At 38.8% G+C, this 20501-nt stretch overlaps 1 protein-coding gene across 1 annotated transcript in view; it reads left to right on the top strand.

Moving 5' to 3' along the window:
* The first annotated feature begins 14637 nt into the window (after window positions 1-14637).
* Window positions 14638-20501, top strand: part of dok4 (docking protein 4) — a 46572-nt gene continuing 40708 nt past the window's right edge. The window contains exon 1 of the mRNA XM_081348999.1: window positions 14638-14954. The gene's annotated coding sequence lies outside the window, so the exon portion shown is untranslated. The remainder of the gene's footprint in view (window positions 14955-20501) is intronic.

Below are 20501 nucleotides of genomic sequence, written 5' to 3'. Positions count from 1 at the left end.
CATTCACACTATTCTCTCTGACATTATAAACTATTAATTCCATAACCCAGCAGCAGTGAACACATTTGCGTTACATGCAACTTGCAGCTTTTGTCTTTATTCAATATTTATCACGCTTTCCAATTCATTTGCAAATTAATTCAAATTTGATTTCCACTCAAACTGAATCGGCTCCAAACAGCACGATCTCCATCTCTGCGGAAGCATTATGCAGTGACATCAGAGAAAATATTGAAACAGAGTGTTCTGTGAAGAATCTGGGGACAGATAGTGAGGAGGAAGCTTATGACAGGTTGCTGGAGACTTATTAGTTTGTGAAGCGGGATGGAAGAGAAAAACATGTCAAAGTATTGCACGTGCAGTAGGATCTCTATTTAAAAGTTACTGAATTGAGAATGGCTTTAAAATTCCAATTCACTTGCTGAATTTGAACTGAGGTAGCAAACAGAATGCAGGGTTGTCATTTTAATTAAAAGGAATTATTGTAATTTTAACTACAAAAGCTCATTTTGCCATGAAAAACTTTGAATGATGGCTTTACTAGCTTACGGACAGATCGATATATAGAACAATAGAACTTATTTTCCCCGAATGCATCTTTCTGTCAATCCAATTGAATCCCTGATCCCTGATTTGAAGACAAAAGAACAACATTAGATAGTAAGATTTACACAAATATTATAATATTATCCTTTTTTCCCCCTCTATTGCCTCTGTTCTGAAGACAGAAACAGAAAGAGTGAAGGTAGAAAAAATAGTCTTATGCTTAAATGAAGATACCTCGCTGTTGTTGCACGGAACTGCTTCTTTTGTTTACAACAATGGATTACAAAATTCTTTATATAAAAACACTCCTCTGATGCCTCTGTTTTTAAATGAGGTCATAAATTGCAAGCCGCTCTGCTTTATGGTGATTATTATTTCAATTTTGTACGCCTGCATGCAGGTTTTTTTTTTTCTTGATAACGTTGAGTACTAAAAAAGACCGCAAGTTGCGAGGCTTGCGAAAACATTGGGCTTGGACCAGTAAACAGTACATTATAGGACTGCTGTGACTGATGGCATAATTAGCAGTGACATGAAACTCACTGGATCTATAGCACTCCTATAAAAGGTTGTAAATAATTACGCCATGCTAAAGGCAATGAAAAGAGAAATATGTTATTTGAGAAGAATACAGAGAGAAGAAAGGCTTTGATAAAGATTGTATGGAATTGGTGTCAGAGGATTTAAGACATGATGCAAGATCAGGGCATTGATTTTTCTTCTTAAGTTTTGGTCAGCTATATCAAAAGAGTGGCGGTACTTCAATCAAAATCTATTTGTTCAATATTTATTGAAAATGTAGGTGTGTGTTTTTTTTCCACTGTAGACTTTTTTCAGCTTGCTCACCTTCCCACAATCCCATCTGCAGTTCTAGCAATTTACTATTTTATACAATGTTTTATTTAAAAAACACATGTAATCCTATGTGTGCGCGTGCATACGTGCACACATGCGTGCGTGTGTGTGTGTGTGTGTGTGTGTGTGTGTGTGTGTGTGAGTGTCTGAATTTACATACAAATCAGGCATGCTGTGATGTGCAGAAAAACAGGTATTAAGTGATTCAGGAGAGCTGGGCTGGCAGAGCTGTGTGAAATGAGGAGTCAGTGATATTTTTTCCAGACATGTGGTTCAGGCTCTCAGAAGCTGCCATATGGCCACGATTACACTCATTTATGAAATGTCTTTCACTGGATGCTTTTAGACTGCTGCTGTGTCTCCTAAGTGTTTGTCCTCTGCACTCAATTAAACTATAGAGGGCTGTGTATGTGAGTTTGTGAAATACAGACAGAGAGAGAGAGAGAGAGAGAAAACATAGAGGCGTGTGGAGTTATGTAAAAAAAAAAAAAAAACACTATGTAAAAAGACAGCCAATCTCTGTGCTTACGCTATTGTTTAGTCTTTCTGCTTATTCTGAGGTTTACTGTCAGCTGGATCCGGGCCGTATCCAGATCAGATGGTGGACCTGCGCCTAGACACGACCACAATGCATGATGTAGTCAGCCGGATCCGGGCCGTATCCAGACCAGATGGAGGAGCTGCACCTAGACAGGACCACAACGCATGATGTAGTCAGCCGGATCCGGGCCGTATCCAGACCAGATGGAGGAGCTGCACCTAGACACGACCACAACGCATGATGTAGTCAGCCGGATCCGGGCCGTATCCAGACCAGATGGAGGAGCTGCACCTAGACAGGACCACAACGCATGATGTAGTCAGCCGGATCCGGGCCGTATCCAGACCAGATGGAGGAGCTGCACCTAGACACGACCACAACGCATGATGTAGTCAGCCGGATCCGGGCCGTATCCAGACCAGATGGAGGAGCTGCACCTAGACAGGACCACAACGCATGATGTAGTCAGCCGGATCCGGGCCGTATCCAGACCAGATGGAGGAGCTGCACCTAGACAGGACCACAACGCATGATGTAGTCAGCCGGATCCGGGCCGTATCCAGACCAGATGGAGGAGCTGCACCTAGACACGACCACAACGCATGATGTAGTCAGCCGGATCCGGGCCGTATCCAGACCAGATGGAGGAGCTGCACCTAGACACGACCACAACGCATGATGTAGTCAGCCGGATCCGGGCCGTATCCAGACCAGATGGAGGAGCTGCACATAGACAGGACCACAACGCATGATGTAGTCAGCCGGATCCGGGCCGTATCCAGACCAGATGGAGGAGCTGCACCTAGACAGGACCACAACGCATAGAACTGAGCTGGACGATGACATCACGGTTTACTCCAGAGTGGCTATATTATATATATATGTATATATATATATATATTTATATATATATATATATATATATATATATATATATATATATATATATATATATATATATATAATGAACAACAATAACTTTTTTAAAACAAAAATGAAACATCACTGAACTTGCTTAAAGGAGAACTCCGGTCAATTTTAACATTGAGCTCATTTTTTTGTAAATGTGGAGTGCTGTCAGTACAGAGAACAACAACAAAAATCGGTGTTGCCTACACCGTGTTATCCTCTTTTTAAAATTTTGAAAACTCGATTGCCGAGTTCACGCACGTGATCATACTGTAGGTAACTAAACCTATGCGCGTGAACTCGGCAATCGACTACTTTGGACTTCAACCGAAAACAGGATGTAAACACAGGTATTTGCGCTGGCTTAAATAACATCATTTTTATCCATTTCTTTCACATCTACTGCAGTCAGATTGACCCGCGTTCACTCTAAAGGAATCACTCACATGACCTGTGCACTTGTAATGACACATCAAGGATGTTAAGAGGCTAAAAGCAGGTTTAGTACTTGCCCCATTGAAGTCAACAGGGTGCAAATTTTAAAAAGAGGATAACACGGTGTAGGCAACACCGATTTTTGTCGTTGTTCTCTACTGACAGCACTCCAAATTTACAAAAAAATGAGCTCAATGTTAAAATTGACCGGAGTTCTCCTTTAAGCTAGACTGTGGCGCTATTTTCTTCTGGAAACAAACTTTTTTGCATTATTTTCCTGTTATCTCTGTAAAGCTGCTTTGAAACAATCTGTATTGTAAAAAGCGCTATATAAATAAATGTGACTTGACTTGACTTGTACTAACTCTGACAATATAAATTTGTACTAACTCTGACAATATAAATTTGATCATTAACAGAGTATAATGATATTTGCTGTATTTCTGTACAGTATTGTTGTAATGACTTCTACATTTACATTTAGTCATTTAGCAGACGCTTTTATCCAAAGCGACTTACAAATTAGGACTAAAGTAAGCGTTCAGGCATTATTCAGAGTAGCATAAGCCTCGATAAGTGAGGTTTTAAAGGGAAAGTGAAGTTTTTTTTTTTATGAGGTTAAGTGCTCACGGAAGAGATGGGTTTTCAGTTGTCTTTTGAATGTTGTCAGGGATTCTGAATTCCAGATGAGGGTGGGGAGAGCGTTCCACCAGCATGGAACTGTGAATGAGAATGTTCTGGAAAGTGATTTTGTGGCTTTCTGTGATGGCACCACGAGACGTCGCTCTTTGACCGATCGTAGGCTTCTGGTAGGGATGTAGGCTCGTAGGAGTGAGTTAAAGTAGGAGGGAGCTGACCCTGTGATAGATCTGTAAGCAAGCGTCAATGCCTTGAACTTGATGCGAGCAGCGAGAGGTAGCCAGTGCAGAGAGATGAACAGAGGAGTGACGTGGGCCCTCTTGGGCTCGTTGAAGACAAGACGAGCTACAGCGTTCTGAATCATTTGTAGAGGTTTAGTTGCACATGCTGGAAGTCCGGCCAGAAGTGCATTGCAGTAGTCATACCTAGAGATGACCAGGGCCTGGACGAGAAGTTGTGTTGCATGCTCAGTTAGGAAAGGCCTGATCTTCCTGATGTTGTGCAGTGCAAACCTGCATGATCGAGCTGTCTTTGAAATGTGATCTGCGAAGGTCAGCTGGTCATCAAACGTTACTCCAAGATTTCTGACCGACCTTGATGGGGTGATTGATGATGATTCTAGCTGGATAGTGAAGTTGTGCTGTAGAGACGGATTGGCAGGGAGGACGAGAAGCTCAGTCTTTGCCAGGTTGAGCTGCAGGTGATGTTCCTTCATCCATGTTGAGATGTCCGCCAGACAGCTTGAGATCCGTGCAGCTACTGTGGGATCATCTGGTTGAAATGAGAGGAAGAGCTGTGTGTCATCAGTATAGCAGTGGTAGGAGAAACCGTGTGCCTGTGTGATGTGTCCCAGTGATGTGGTGTAGATGGAGAAGAGGAGGGGACCAAGAACTGAACCCTGAGGAACATTATCATGTTAATGTATAATGTTCTAGGACATTATCTCAGTTGGACAACACAGTGGATCAATTTAATATCTATTTATTTGACTCAACCTTACAAAATTAACCAAGGGAATTAAAAGGGGGACAGTTTGATATCTGTATTAAAAGTCAGCAATTTCTAAGTGAATGTTATTGAACTTATTGATTTATTTTTTTATTTTTTTTTACCTCATAATTCTTAATCAAAATAAGTCATAACTCGATCTTCCGTTGAAACGGCAGATTTATGTCTGGTTACGTATACCAGACTTCTCCAAATATTAAGGGTACTACGTTTACATGACAAAGTTTTTCCAAAGGGATACCGTTGTAAAAGAAATCCCACAAAACAAGAATCCGCAAAAATGACTTAATGCTGCATTATGCATGCCAGGCCAGTAGTTGGTGGATGTCATGTAAAGGAAAACTATACTACTGAACAGATTTATAATATAGATATAATAGATATACAGATATATATATAGACTGAACACGTATATAATACGCATGCGCATGACGTCACCGGTTTCACAAATTTGCGTTTTTATAGTTACAACGGTATTGTTTTCAAAAACGTGCACGTTTTCAAAAGTCATGTAAATGAACCGCCAAAACGCATACAAGGTTTTCCGTTTTTTGTTGAAAATGGTGTCTTGTTAAAGGCCCCTTAATCTGCTTAAACACAGCCCCTTTCTTAAAATCAGGTGGAAACTCGCATTCAGATTTATTTCCATACAATCAGCAACCGATGGACTGAGCCAGGTCTCTGCACAATGGAAGAAAGAATCTGTCGCTACTTCCGTTTTATTGTCACTTGAAGGAAAAACACATTGCAGGAGCATCACAACTGGGGTGACCCTGCATGTGCAGTTATGTAACCCTGTCAAAATAAGAAACATAAACCATTATTTTCACGTTTTACACTACTCATTTTTCATTTAATAAAAAAAATGTCAGTTGTGAGAGTATAAAAACCACAATATAGACACTTTTTAAGCTTTAGAACATAAGCATTATGTGTGAGTTCATGATCCATAGTTGGAAGGAAATAATGTACATGTCTTCATAGTTCTTTAAGTTTAGTTGCACAAATGGTATCTGCACTTCGTTTCTGTGTATGTGAATAAATGCAAGTGCATGCGGGCATGAGCCTCTGCTTGTCATCACTTGCCCTCATGTCTGCCTCTTGTCCCCTCTGTCAACGTTATCACAAACTCTTATCAGTGTGGCGGCACCATTTTTTGGAACAAATTCCGGGCCTCCCGCTCCTCCCCCATTCATGGTCCTGCATTCTCAATCACCTCTCATTTACTTGCTTTTCCTCTGAAATAGAATAAGCGATGTATGAGTTTCTCTTATACATTCTCAGTTGGCACCAGAAATGCATTGTTATTTAACTTCTGGCCGATAAGCAAAAATTATTTTTATGTTAGTGTCGATAACGGATAAATGGCCAAAGAGTTTTGGTCTGCGATCTCTAACCCAGAATAAAACCATACTCCGGAGCAGGTTAGCCGTGTAGCGTCAATTACCATGGCGATGAAACCCGCTAAAAACCAATCCACCTTCTTAAACCCGAAAAAACAAAGTTTGCTCAAACTTACTTTTTACTAGATTGCTAGAGATTGCAAACTAACAAACTAGATTGCTAACAATCTAACAAACTTGCCTGGGTAGCTACTGAAGCCGGCTTTATGCAATAGGCCACTGAACTAAAATAAACAATATTAATTTAAAGCCAAATGTGCTAGTCTGAATTAGCACGACTGATGTTGCCAAACGTACAATGAACCAAGAAAAGCTTAAAATTGTATGGAACGGAGAAGCAAATCCAAGGAAAACAATGAGGGCAGAAAAAAGACTGCAATCAAAAAACTTTACAGAACAAAAGAAAACTCATAGCAAAGAAAGGCTGCAGACATCATCAGTGGAATCAAAGGAAATCTATTTGTTATTAATTCAATGCAAGTTAACACACTTCTACATGAATAATACAACAATTTCAGATAAAATTGAATAATCAGCTTTATTACCTTTCTGTTTTGTGAAATCTGTGGGTTGACACTACAGTAGCTATGGAAGAATATAAAAATAAACCACAAAAATGACTGCTGCTGGCGCCCCGAAGAGAGAGGTTTAAGACTGGCGGAGGACCTGCAAAAAAAGATACTGACCAGTTGGATGAAGAATTACTGGCAGGTGTAAAACTGAGAGCCACAAACTTTGGAGAACATACCAGATGACCATGATTTCTTGGAGGAAGACTATACCCAGGGGCCGGTTGCACCAGCTGTGCATGAGTTACAACTTAGCTTAGTTTTGATGTAAATGGACTCTAAGTTACTGCTTGCACACTACAAAATATTTGTGCGTTGCACCATTAAACTTAGTTGAAGCGCAACTACGTATAAACTAAATATTTACGGAAGCCTCCAATCAGGAGTAACGGTTGGACTAAAATAGCAGACAGACTGAACTGCATCAATAAGCTCTTCTTTTACCTGACAGACTTCAATTCTTTAGACATATGATGATGCTGACATTTACACTCGCTTACATTTTAAGAGAATGAACATTATGTGAAAACATTAATTTGTTAGCGGCTCATCAACACGAACCCGTCCTAAACATGGACGTGCATGTCCAATAAAATCAGTCATAATAAAGAAATGTAATTTTTAATTTTTTTTTATCAGTATTTATTTATTGATCCTGATTAATTTTGTTTCAAATACAGTTTCTGAATGTTATTTAACCTAAATATAAAGACAAATTATGTTATTCATGTCTAAGTGGTATCGTATTTAAAGGAAACTTATTTTTAGTTACATGAGGCAAAAGAAGTTAGAATGAAGGATACATTTAAATTCACAGCATTTAAACACAACATCTGCTCACGTATTTGAAGGCTGCTATTGGAATTTTGAGGGTGAAATGCGGAGAGTTTAAGGCCTACGAGTTATTGTGCCTTAAGAACAAATGGTGCAACCGAATAAAGGGCAGAGTTAGTTACAAACTAGCTAGTAGTTACTTAGCCTCTGTGGATTTACCTTGGACTAAATAGAGGCTTAAATGAAACCGATCAGGAGGCAGGCTTAACTTCAGATTAATGTTGTGTTTCAAAGAAGAACACCTACACACACACACACACACACACACACACACACACACACACACACACACACACACACACACACACACACACACACACACACACACACACACACACACACACACACACACACACACACACAATACTGTATGTAGGCTATGTGTGTGTGTATGTATGTGTATTTGTATATATATTGATCTGACATAGTCCTAGTAATCCCATGGGCCTGGTTTCACAGACAGGGCTTAGATTAAGCCAGAGTTAGACCTTAGTTTAATTAGGACATTTAAGTAACTTTTATAAATGTGCCTTAAAAAAAACATCACTGGTGTGCATCTTGAGACAAACCAATGGCACTGACATATTTTAGATATGCCAGTGCAAGTTGCTTTCACTAAAAACAGCTCAAACTTGCATTGTAGTTTAGGAATAGGTTTAAGCCTTGTCTGTGAAACCGGGGCATGTGTCTTTAATCACACTCCTGGGACCCAAGAATAGACTTTTGTCCACTGTAGTGGACATTATATTTTAGTTAATTTCTCTGACATCATACATGTCACATGACACAACCTGGGTGTCCTGTAAAGAGCACATTCAGGACTTTTCAGAGATACCAAATGTTTGGAGGTTTCACCATGAAAACAACTTTTCCTTGGTCTTTAAAAATGTCTGACATTAATTTAGTGATCAAATGTAGCATTTTTATGGAAATATGAAAAAATATTGTAATTATAATTTAAATTGGACTACTTTTCAAATTGTATTTCATGAAACAACATCTCAGGAAAATGTTAAGGGGTTTCAGAACAGGGGCATTGATTTCATACATGTCCACTGTAGAGGACATCAGGACTTAAATCATGTTTATCAGGCATTTTGTGAGACACAACAAGTGAATATGGAAATAAATTATACAGATATCATTAGATATCATTATTAAAATGTTGCCAATTATTACACTTCTTTTTTCATTAAATGTTGCTCCAAGAACACATTAATCTGCAAATTATACAGTGTATAGATACATTGCATTGAATGGGAATATTAATTTATGGCCATTTTACCCACATATTGCATAAATTAAAAATGGTGTATCAATTCCTTCCATTATTTCTTTCATAACATAGTTGAGAATCATCTTTATACAAATTTTGGTAAAAAAAAAATGTTTGTTTTTTTGCAGTTACGCTCATTAAGATAATAGGGACAACCCTTTTAGACCATGCGCAGGGCACGCCGACCATTTTCCCGTCTTTAAACCAGCAAAAATGGATTCGGACACGCCCTTGTTGCACTTCCGCCTAATATGCTTAATATGCTTTAAGACAAACTCACAAATTCACAATTGTGCAAATTCACAAGTCAGCGATATTGCTGAGCATTTTCTCCTTAAAACTATGTGAACCAAAGAAAGTTAAAAAAAACCCGCGAAATCGGTTTTGTTTCTGACGTCACAAACAACCTTGTAACCAGGGCTGCGTTCAGCCCTGACAAAACGTTGCACAACGTTTTTTAAACAGAAACGGTGATGCATTGAACACACTGTTCTGATGACGCAAGAGTTGCAACTATGGCAGCTGAGAAGGCCATTCTTTGTGTTCTTTGTGAAGAATTTTTGGAGCCTGATGAAGTCGGTATAAATATGTGTTTAATACTACAAAATATGCCCGATGTTACGGTTACTGCACTTGCCGCCCAGAACAAAAGAGAACATCCCAATCAAGTGAAGGGATTGCTGAAACTGAAATGGAAGCACACATCTTACCTAATTCAGACTAAAACACATCTATTTAGCCTCACATACTGACTTTATTTGTAGTTCATACTGTTTTAATACCCTGTATTTTCTTTCTCATTTTTAGGAAAAGCACTTAATTACCATTGTTTATTTCTATACCAAATGTCATACACTTGCAATGAAGCTAAAAATGTAAACAACTACATCATTGTTGATATCCTATATTTTTACAATAAAACTTACGACAAACATGTCTTCTAATATCCTCAGTTGTTGCGTAGCCTATACCGAGCTGCATCGAACACATTTGTAAATTACTTTCTGATTGGACTGCAGTTCTGACACACCGGTGCACGCCGTTTCCAGGAAACATGACGTTCAACCCGGAAACCGTAGCAAAACGTTGCGTACCGTTTTGAACTTGAACGTGCCCCAGGTCAACGTGTGGATCTCTGAGCTGGTGTGAGTGAGTGGAGGCGGGGCTAATTTACATATTCATAGGACCGTTTATACTAAATGAGGCAAGGATGTTACATTCAAGTTATTTTAAGACATGAAGAAAAAAATTTCTCGGAAAAAACTTTTAAATATGTCATTTTGGTGATCAAAGATGAGAGTTTTAAGCCATACAATTAATGACTACAGGGGGACTTTAAATTATCAGTGTTTTGAAGGTTAACTTTAAAGTATATTTGACAATAACAAAGGTAATCTAAATGTTAAATAGTGGAACTAAGCAAGCACAAATCAGTATCCAAAATATTTTCAATCTGATGTAAGTTGACAACCTGATTCTTTTGCAACTTGCTATAATAGCGGTTTATGCCTCACACTGGTGCGTAATCCTCCGCTGTCATTCTTCTCTACTGCTTTGCTGTGCATCACTTTTCCTGACTCTGTTTCCATGAGAACCGAGGACATTTTTTTGCTGTCACAAATCTAAGATAACCCCAAGTGGTCCATATGCGTGTCCCACTTCAAACCAGCTGGGGGCAATCAATTCTGACATCAAAACTTAAAATGACACATGATTAGAGACTAAATGTTTAATGCTGCTTCTTAATGACTTAGAACTGTGAGTTTCAACATCACCAAAAAATATTTGGTGTTCAGATACCGTTTTCTCAAATGTTCATAACTCATTTTTTAAAAAGACTGATCAGCATTCATTGTGAGTGATGATGATGACGTATCTAGCCTAGAAACTCCAACATCAGCAATAGCAGACTCACTTGAATGCTCCCACCAATGATCCATCATTTACCCTGCAAGTGAGTGGCTCTCTTGGGCCTCATGCAGCACCCGAACGCCTCTATCGTGAAGTCTGTGAGAATGCACAAAACATCCATATTTCAAATTCATCATATCCACATAATATTTTGATACCAAGAATGATTGCACTGATCATTTGAATGCAAATAAAAGCAGTATAATGGCAATGGTTTATACTGAAAGCTTTTACTAGCAAATAGATTCATTTTTTTGACACATCACAGCATCTTCTACAAGCAACTTAATTGGGTTTATGTGCCTTGCTTAAGCGCTCAGTGATGATAGTCTCAGCCTCAGTCTGACCGTTCAGTCGACTGAATATTGCACATAAAAACAGAATGCACTTTTTCAGTCAAGTGAACTCTAATCTGTTTGGCTGACTTTAGGCAATTTCCATGAGTACATGAGTACAAGCACACAGGTTTTCTTCTCAGTTCCAATGGAAACAAAGATGTCTACAAGGTACCAATCTGGCTGATACACTACAATTTGCCTGGTGTCAAATATTTGAAAGTTATTCATTGTTTGTTTTTTTCCACAGATTATAATAATAACGGTTCCAAAAGGGGGCTTTTCACAGTGATGCCACAGAAGAACCATTTTGCGCTCCCAAAAGAACCTTTCAGTGAACAGTTCTTAAAAGAGTGGTTGATTATGATTTAGTTAGTGTGTAATGTTGCTGTTTGAGCATAAACAACATCTGCAAAGTTACAAAGTTCAAAGTTCAAAGCAAAGGGAGATATTTTCTTTTAAAGAAATAGCTTTTTAAGGACTACAACAAACGGCTGGTGGGAACTAACATTCCTCCAGGGTTAGTGACATCACCAACCCTAGAATTTACATAAACCCCGCCCCCTGAACACAATTTATAAATTATCAAGACAGAATATGCTAATCAATGACTAGAAGACAACTACACATAAGCTACATAAATTCATTAACTAACCATTCAGAAATGTCCTGTTGTATTCTACATGTTGTCACTTCTTCTTGAGTCTCTCCATCATACCTGTCATCACTCCCGTTTTCCCCGGGAGTCTCCCGTATTTCACACCCATCTCCCGCCCCCCTCCCGTTTTGTTATTTCTCCCGTGAAACTCCCGTTATTTGTATAGCCCAAACGTCGTTATATGAATAATCACATCAATATATCAACACATCATACAAATTTCAACCCATTTGTGAGCTCAACCTGGCAACCTACAACCCAGTTGTGCCGTCGATATCTGCGCAGGTAACGTTAGTAGGCCTAGACGCGGGAAGTTGAATACTGGTAGAAATGGGAAAAGACTCAGTAAGGCTATGTTCACACTTAACGTCTTTTTTCAAACTGCCAGCGTCTGTTCTACATTATAACCCTATGGAGTAAACCTTTTTTTCAAAAAAGTCCTGAGCGCTTTTTTAGACGCCACCGCCGGCGTCTTTTTCTGCAGCTCAGAGCGTCTTTTTAAGTTGAAAAAAGTTCAACTTTTCTGAAAAGAACGCCCTACGTCAAGCGCCTTTTTGACAGCTGACCAATGACAAGCGAGTAGCGAGACCTGTCGTTTCCATAACAACAAGAACAACAAGAAGTTTACAGTTACAGTTTAACAGTTTCCTTCCCCGTATAATGTCGTGCACCCACAAATGTCTTTGTGAACCGACATTCTCCTCCCCGTTAACTTCAAAAGCCAACGCAAGAGCCAACTTTCTCTTTCTTGACATTTTTTTGCATCACACAGCACTAGGCTACTGTTGCAGCTGTTGTTATAGCAACAAAAGACGCGCTCGGCTGCTATTTGTAACCGAACGCTGCCAGCGTTTTTTTTTTTTGCTAAAAAAACGCCGTTGTCAACTTTTTCTTGTCAAAAAAGACGCTAAGTGTGAACATAGCCTAAGTAAATATTTAACGCAATTAACGCAGCATCCGTTTTTTTCTGTCATCCTTTGGCTGCATGGCGTTACATTATATGATGCGCTTTTATTCTTGCTAATGCTTTTAAACCATTCAAGACATAGCCTATCTTAGGCTACTTATTTTATAAAACTTTAAAAGCGGAAAGCGCATCACTCACTCCTGGGAATACATTTGAAATCGCAGCCTGACCTTGACGGAAATAAATATCCTACGCCAAAAGTAGGCTATAGGCTAGGCTACCAGAGAAAAAGTCTCAGCTGTGCTCAGATTTGTAAACCGTAACGTTACAGTTAATATTGGTTTTTCAAACCGTACCCGTTTCGCCCCGTGGCTCAAAAGGGACACAACAAAAATAGGGACACACAAGAAAGCCAAAATAGAATGCAAAATTTATTAACAAAATAGAACTATACAGGAAAAAATAAAAAAATACGTACAACGGTAACAGTGAACAAATTCATAATCCGTGCACGCTTTCTCAATCGTTGTTTTGTAAATCGTCATTTCACAATAGTTGTTAGTAATATTCAGTTCCTGTGAAAAATTGTGAAATACTGTTCCAATAGGTGAAGTTACACAACAATATGCTGATTGATTACATAACAATATTTGGATGTAATATTCAGTTCCAGTGAAAATCTGTTCCAGTTAATGGAGTATAGGCTACACAGGTGATGTGTAATATTCAGTAGCCTACCAGTAAACTCCACCCGCTGGAACAGTTTCTTACAGTAACTGAATATTACACAACATCACCTGTTCAGTTTTGAAAACTGTAGCCTACTCACAGATTTGTGGCCTATACCTTATTTTAGATATTAGTTTTTCTGAATATTGATTTGTTGTGTATTGTTAAGATGAATACAACTGTCTTAACTGAAATTTTCAGTTAAATTTTAAGTAAACCCCCCCCCCCCCCCCATTTGACATATTATGCTCTCCATCATTGTCGGACTCCGGTTTGAACATAAAAGGCTGAACGTTTTTGAAATGTTCAGTGCATGTCTGTGTGAGGTAAAAGGACACAAGCTGTTGAAGCTCCGCCCTCTGTGCCGGGAGCAGCAGCTCATTTGCATTTAAAGGGACAGACACAACAGACAGACACTGGGGACATCAAAGACTTATTTTACATGTTGTGAAAAGGGCATTATACCACCCCTTTAAAAGAACCATCCTTTCTCAATTGTGAAGAACATTTTAATTATCTAAAGAACCCTTTTCCAGTTCTTTATTAGTATCTATGGTTCTGTTGATATCTATTTTTAAGAGTGTATGTCTCCATAATGGCCTTATAAAAGAGATTTCTCCATTACAGATTTTACAGTTCTCTCTCAACATTTAATTTATCATTAATACATTTGACCAAACTATAATTTAAAGAATTATAAATGATAAAAAATGTATGTTACAATAAGGTTCCATTTGTTAACATGAACAATGAACAACAACTTCTACAGCTTAGACAGGCCCTATTGCAGCATTTACTAATACATTTTCAAAATCTGAAATTGTATTTGTTAACATTTGTTGTAGGCTACTGTAAAAACTAGCATTTTTTACGGACATTAATAAATCCTTTAAAATATAGTTTGCCCTTTGTTAGGCTTATGTTAGCTAATGCATTAACTAATGAGAACAAATTAGACTTCATTGTAAAGTGTTACCAAATTATGAAATGTTTCTTGATGGAGACAACTAGTGACAACGAATAAATAAATAAATAACAGCAAACCCATTCGTTATTTTGTGTGCGCTCTTCTTCAACACACTACGGTAAAGGGTGGACTTTTGTTGTCTGCGAGCTGGAGACAGACAGCTGAGAGTGAAACAGCCGTGTGTGTGTTTAGAGCTTGAGATTCAGACGCGCTGCACAGCGTCTCGTCCCGAAACCCTAGACGACAACCAAGAAGAGTCACTTGGAATACTGTCCGCAGGTCTAAATGTCCGAACACATTTCTTTTCTAAGAAAACTTGCGTTTGTCTTTTTTTTTCTTCTGTTAGGGCACAAGCAAAAACATCGCATTTTCACATTTTAAAAGCAGCTGTCTTCTCGGAAGGGGCCGCACCTTCAGCTGAACATCATCCAGGTAGGTTTATGAAAGTTCATGCGCCGTATCGAAGCCGAGATCATTGCTTCAGTCACACAAACAAAATACTAGAGAAAGAAAGGGGTAATTTGGAATGGTGTTGTTTGAATTTGCAAATTTTTTATCTGCAAATTGCTTATTGAATCATGTTCATCACTACATCTTTACTCCTTTGATCAACTTTTTGTGCAACAACAGCATCCCATTTTTTTTTATGCTGCGTTTGTCTGATGTGAGTGTGTTTGAAATGAAGCATATAGTTTAGTTGAGAAGTGCATCTTCAGACCCAGGATAGCTAACTAGCCTGCAGGTCCATTCAACTACTCATATGATCTTGCTTTTTATGTGATAATCCCAGGTCTTTAAATGGCAATTCTGTTTTTGTGTTATGCACTGCCTTTGTTGTTATTGACATTTTTAATATATTACTAGTTTTTAGTTATTTATTGCATGACTCTAGAATACTTCATTCTGATTGGTCAATGAGCAGTCAAATATGTAATCTATATTTTATATGCCCTACCACTAAGCAGGTGGTGAAGAGTCCCATTGTTTATAGTTAATCTGTGCAAAAAAGTCTTTCATACCAGTGTCAATTAATATTTTTAATTGTAAGATTTATTAATGTTAAATAATAACTGGTAATTATCTGCTGTAGGCTACTAATTGTTATGTGTTGTATTCCACTCTGTGTGCTGTCATTTGTCCAAGACAAATTTAAGTAGACTAACTGGATATTTCACCCTTACCTACGACAACACACTAGCATTACTTTCATGTCACAATGTCACTCCTCAGTCTCTTTTCATCATAACAAAAGTTAGAATAGTTAACTAATGTCAAAAACAGTTTCTATCAATATGTGCTATAATAAAAATGGCCTCAGAGACATTATTAATTTTTTTATATATTTATGCTGCACATAAAACTTTTGAGAGATAAATTAGCTTAGAAGTCCAGATGAAAAAGATAACAAGGCATCATCTTGGCTGGGATAACAACAAACCGATTAGAGAAGAGCTAGAAGAAAGAAAACCTAAAATATTCTGGCTAACTAATCCATATGAAAAGTAACTTCAATTAAAGATTAATAATATATAAATTGCAATATTGTTGCAGTGCTGGTGTTCATGACTGATTGTTTTCTACGTAGCAATGGGCCATTTTTCTTGATAAGCCAATAAAAGGCATTCATTCATTATTTTCTAGGGTCATCATCAGGTAGCACTACTCGACTCACTCGATCATGGCTACATCAGCATCCGAATTCATCAGCATCCTTGCTGGCATAGTGCACATAACCACCACATACTATGTAGGAATTTGTGGATGGATGATTTCAGACACAGCTTATATCTCTAAATCTAGTGATTTATATTTTGGGTTTTATAGGCGTGTGCGGGGTTGGCTCAGCTGACTCATCTGGTGCCTAAAAAGCTGTCTAGGTTGACAGAACAGTAGATTTTGAGATGCAGCTAGAGGTAAAAAAGAGCTCTGTTCCTGGATATGTTCCCATTTACTGTCCTTATTGTCCATATTTTCACACGAATGTCTAAGTATGGAAAATAATTGCCTTGCACCTTGTCTTCTGGGCAATTAATTAATTGAAACAGTGTCTTTTGAATGTGCTGCATGCTGATAAAGGACAGCGTTTAATCTGAGCCTTATCTCTCTGAGCATAACCAGCTTCACTAAAGCTCATAATAAATTAGTCTGCAAATCCTCCTTGGCTGTAGAGAACATAGAAAGTAAAAAAAAAAAAATAAAAAAAAATCATCCTATCGGTCAATGTGATAGCTTATTACCATGACGGTGTTATCACAGGTAAACTGCTTTCGAGCACAATAAAGATTACGGTGGATAAACATTTATTAACCTATAACCCCTTTAAACTAAACATGACTCTGCTGATTTAATGCTTGGTAGTGATTGAATGAAGCCCATTAGTTAAATGTCAGTCTTGTCACTTGAGTCAACTGAAGAGGTTACACTTCTTTTGGATTTTTGTTTGCAGAATTTTTGCTGTAACATTTTTGCAACAGAAGCATTAATAGGCTATAATCGTATTTAGAAAAGACATTAGCAAGTAAGCAAACCATGTTTGCATGAGACAGCAAGTATTGGAATTAGCACTTCATCTCAGTGAATGAGGTCTGGCAAAACCTCATGTGCAAAACAGTTTGTCTTCCATCCTTTTCTCTCTGCTTTCTTAATTTTAGTCTCGTTCACATCTAAAAAGCTGTGACGTTGAATTTGACCACTGAGGGGGTGGATGTTTCCCTAAGTGAGTCTAGGCTCTTGTCCTGCTGACCTTGGGTTTCTCCAGTATAATCCAACTCATGTAATTAAACGCAATACCATTAGTGGGCAGAATGGACACTGTTGGTGTGGAGGTGCCTAGTACACAATGCATATGTGGCAGAATTTAATACTTTTGTGTGGGTTTGCTTCTTTGGTAATGGGAGTGTGCTTGCATATGTGTGAATAATTGAGACACAAATGGATGGATTTCAATGAATTCGTTCACTATGAAGAAAGGCATCAATACACATGCCATGACTGGAGAGATCTGTGCCATCCAAGAGAGCATGCTATATGACCTGACCAGTAGCTGCTAAAAAAAAAACATAACATTTGAAGATTCCAGTCAAGAGAGATGAATTGCCTTATAAGTACTGGCAGTCCATTTCCAGTGGCTTTGTAATGGGGTCTATTACAATGCTCTTTACATACTATTAAACCTTTATGTGGGCTTTTTGTAGAGTGGATAGTCACCTGAGTCATAGATGTTATCCAAACAGCTGTCCTGGTGTGTGTGTGTGCGTGCACTTCTGCATTTTGTCTGAAGGTTGCAGCTGACAGCGGAGCAGTGTGGGAGTCGGCTGGTTTTGGTCGGCTGGCTCACAGTCAGAAAGAGAGAGAGAGGGAGAGATGAACACTCTGTAATTAGCACCCGCGGCTGCATGCTGCATTCCACCTCTGTAAATTACAGAGTGGCCTGCCTGCACTGCCAGACCCAGCAAACCTGCCTGTGTGAGTCTATCCAGACCCCCCTCTTCCCCTCCCTCGGCCTCACGCACATGCAAAACTACAGCTATACCTGCTAGCAGCAGACTTTGCCTTCTCTTCCAGTTCACTTCCACTGTGTTTGTTTCTGCGCTGCAGTAATTGGCGGTGGTGGAGGCTCCCGTCTCTCCGGGGCACGGCCTGCATTGATTTGTTTGGATTTCTGTTCCCCTCCCCAGAGCTTTGGCATACATATGCGCCACAGACTCCCTACACTGCTGTTTGTCATGTCTGAGCGGCATATTTAAAGAGTTTGGTGGTGTTTATCGAAGTGCACGTACTCTGAAATGCACGGCATTTCCATAACACAAGGGATTTCAACATTATGTTTTTTTTTTAATTAAGAATTTAAGCTTTTGGGTTTTGAAAATATGCTTTGTTTTGAGGGTTTAACAGGGTTAAAGGTGTCAAAATATGCTCTGAGACTGCAAAGGGGTCTTTATTCAGAGTTTATGAGTGGGTTTCGACAGGGGGGGACGAGCCCACCCCCAATAATCATATTTGGCTAAATTGTACCTACCAATGGTTACTATGCTGCACTCCATTACACACTGCTGTGTTTGTTGTTATGATCATAGATATGCATAGAGCCTTATTAGCAGCAACTTTTTCTATGGGCCACCATACGTAAGCTATCCACCATATTGGAATGATCAAAGCTAGTCCGTGAGCACTTCAGACAAAGTTAACACGTACGAATATCTGTATTTTCAGCAGATGATTTTAATAGGATTTAGTTTATCATCAGTGTTAGATAATTCTGCACGTGCTTAATATATTGGTTAAAGCTCTTCATAAATATTAATACATTTAATAATAAATAATTGATAATCAAAGAACCTTACAGCCAAATTGCTTTTAGTCTCAAATCAAAGAAGGCGGGATATGTATATATACTGTTCACTCAAGCTGAGCAAAAATACCAATCATCTTATCGGTCATCTTACCAGAAAGTGTGCGTGGTAAGATGTAAGCAGCTAAACATTTCATGTTTGACAACTGTTTTACGATAAAAATGGGAAACGACCAACGGTAGTATTCAGTGATGCAAACTACTACTTTTTTGCAAAATTTCGGTATTTCATGTAATTCATAATTGAATTAATTCAACAAATAAATGTTTCTACATGCGAATGTGTTCATTGGTGTTTGTGAGAACATATCTGAGGCTAAGAGCTGTGTGTGTTTGTGAGGGTCGGTGTGTGCGTAACGATCATGTGTAGTCTGTGCTGATGGATGGGACCGAGTAAATGGCTGTGACCCTGACAGAGGTGAGGGAGCTGAGGGACCAAATGAGCTTTGTGACATTGTATGTGTGTGTGTTTGTGTGTGTGTGTGTGAGAGAGAGAGAGAGAGAGAGAGAGAGCGATAAAATGTAGGTTTGTGATTTTGTGCCTAAGTACAGCACACCATATAGGACAAGTGGCCTCTCTTCCCCTCTCCTTCTGTCTTGTGCCTTTTGCTGATTTGATCTTGATAGATTGATAATACTTTTTTTTCCAAATTTCACCGTTCAACTAATACGCAGACAGTGTCTCTATACATCCAATGGTATGTCTATCTGTACGATATATATTTAGTGTGGTTGTCTATACGTCCAGCTGAATATAGTGTTTCTATATTGTATGTCTGTGTTTAATATTGTGTTTCTATAGTGCATGTCTAAGCCTATACTGTGTGTTCCAGCTGAATATAGTGCTTCAATAAAGCTTTCATAATAATGTTATTTCTCAACGGTCTCATCAGCTGACTCTGCTGTAAGAGGATTTGCCGAACAGCAGTTTCCTGTTTATGTCAGTGCTTCCTGTGTTGAAAGTTATATTGTCACTGGGTTAGTTAATGTAAAGGACCAGCTAATTATAAACAGTGATGCTTTAAAATGTCATCAGAGTCTACCAAATTATAATGCTCTTGCCAGGGTACAACACTTCTGATGGCATTTTCTTATAAAACTTTACCTTCATTCATGGCCGTTTCAAACTCATCACCGTGATACTATTGTGTGTTCTGAGTGGTAACCAGTACTGGCACTTCTATATTTTAATCTGTAGTGTACGTACCCTCACTTTTTCCCGCATACCGGCACATGTTGACAAGTATAAAAAGTTTTGTGCAATAGTTATAGTGATATTTGCCTTAGCAAGGACTACTAATTATAACGTAAAGCATATGCATACAATGAATAAAGTGTGCTGATCTTCCAGTAATGTTTTACCACTGCTGCACCAGTCCATGACCCGTGCTTCTGAACGGCACTCCCTGTGCTGGAGCTGACATTGAGAGGGGAAGGCTCTACATTATAAGTTCAGCTCTTCCGCCACTGAGAAGACCCCCTGAGAGCCTCACAGCAGTTAGGAGACATCAGACAACATCCATAATTTATGACAGAGATAGAGATGCGGCTTGCGGCTTGTTTTTGTGTCTAAGTTGCGCCCTCGTGCACTCCCTCTGTAACAAATGAATAGCGAACGCATTTCCTGC

Source organism: Scardinius erythrophthalmus (assembly GCF_964197995.2).
Source record: "Scardinius erythrophthalmus genome assembly, chromosome: 2".
Classification (NCBI taxonomy): Eukaryota; Metazoa; Chordata; class Actinopteri; order Cypriniformes; family Leuciscidae; genus Scardinius; species Scardinius erythrophthalmus.
Note: the sequence above shows the minus strand (reverse complement) of the source record. Positions and strands in the feature narration are given on the sequence as shown.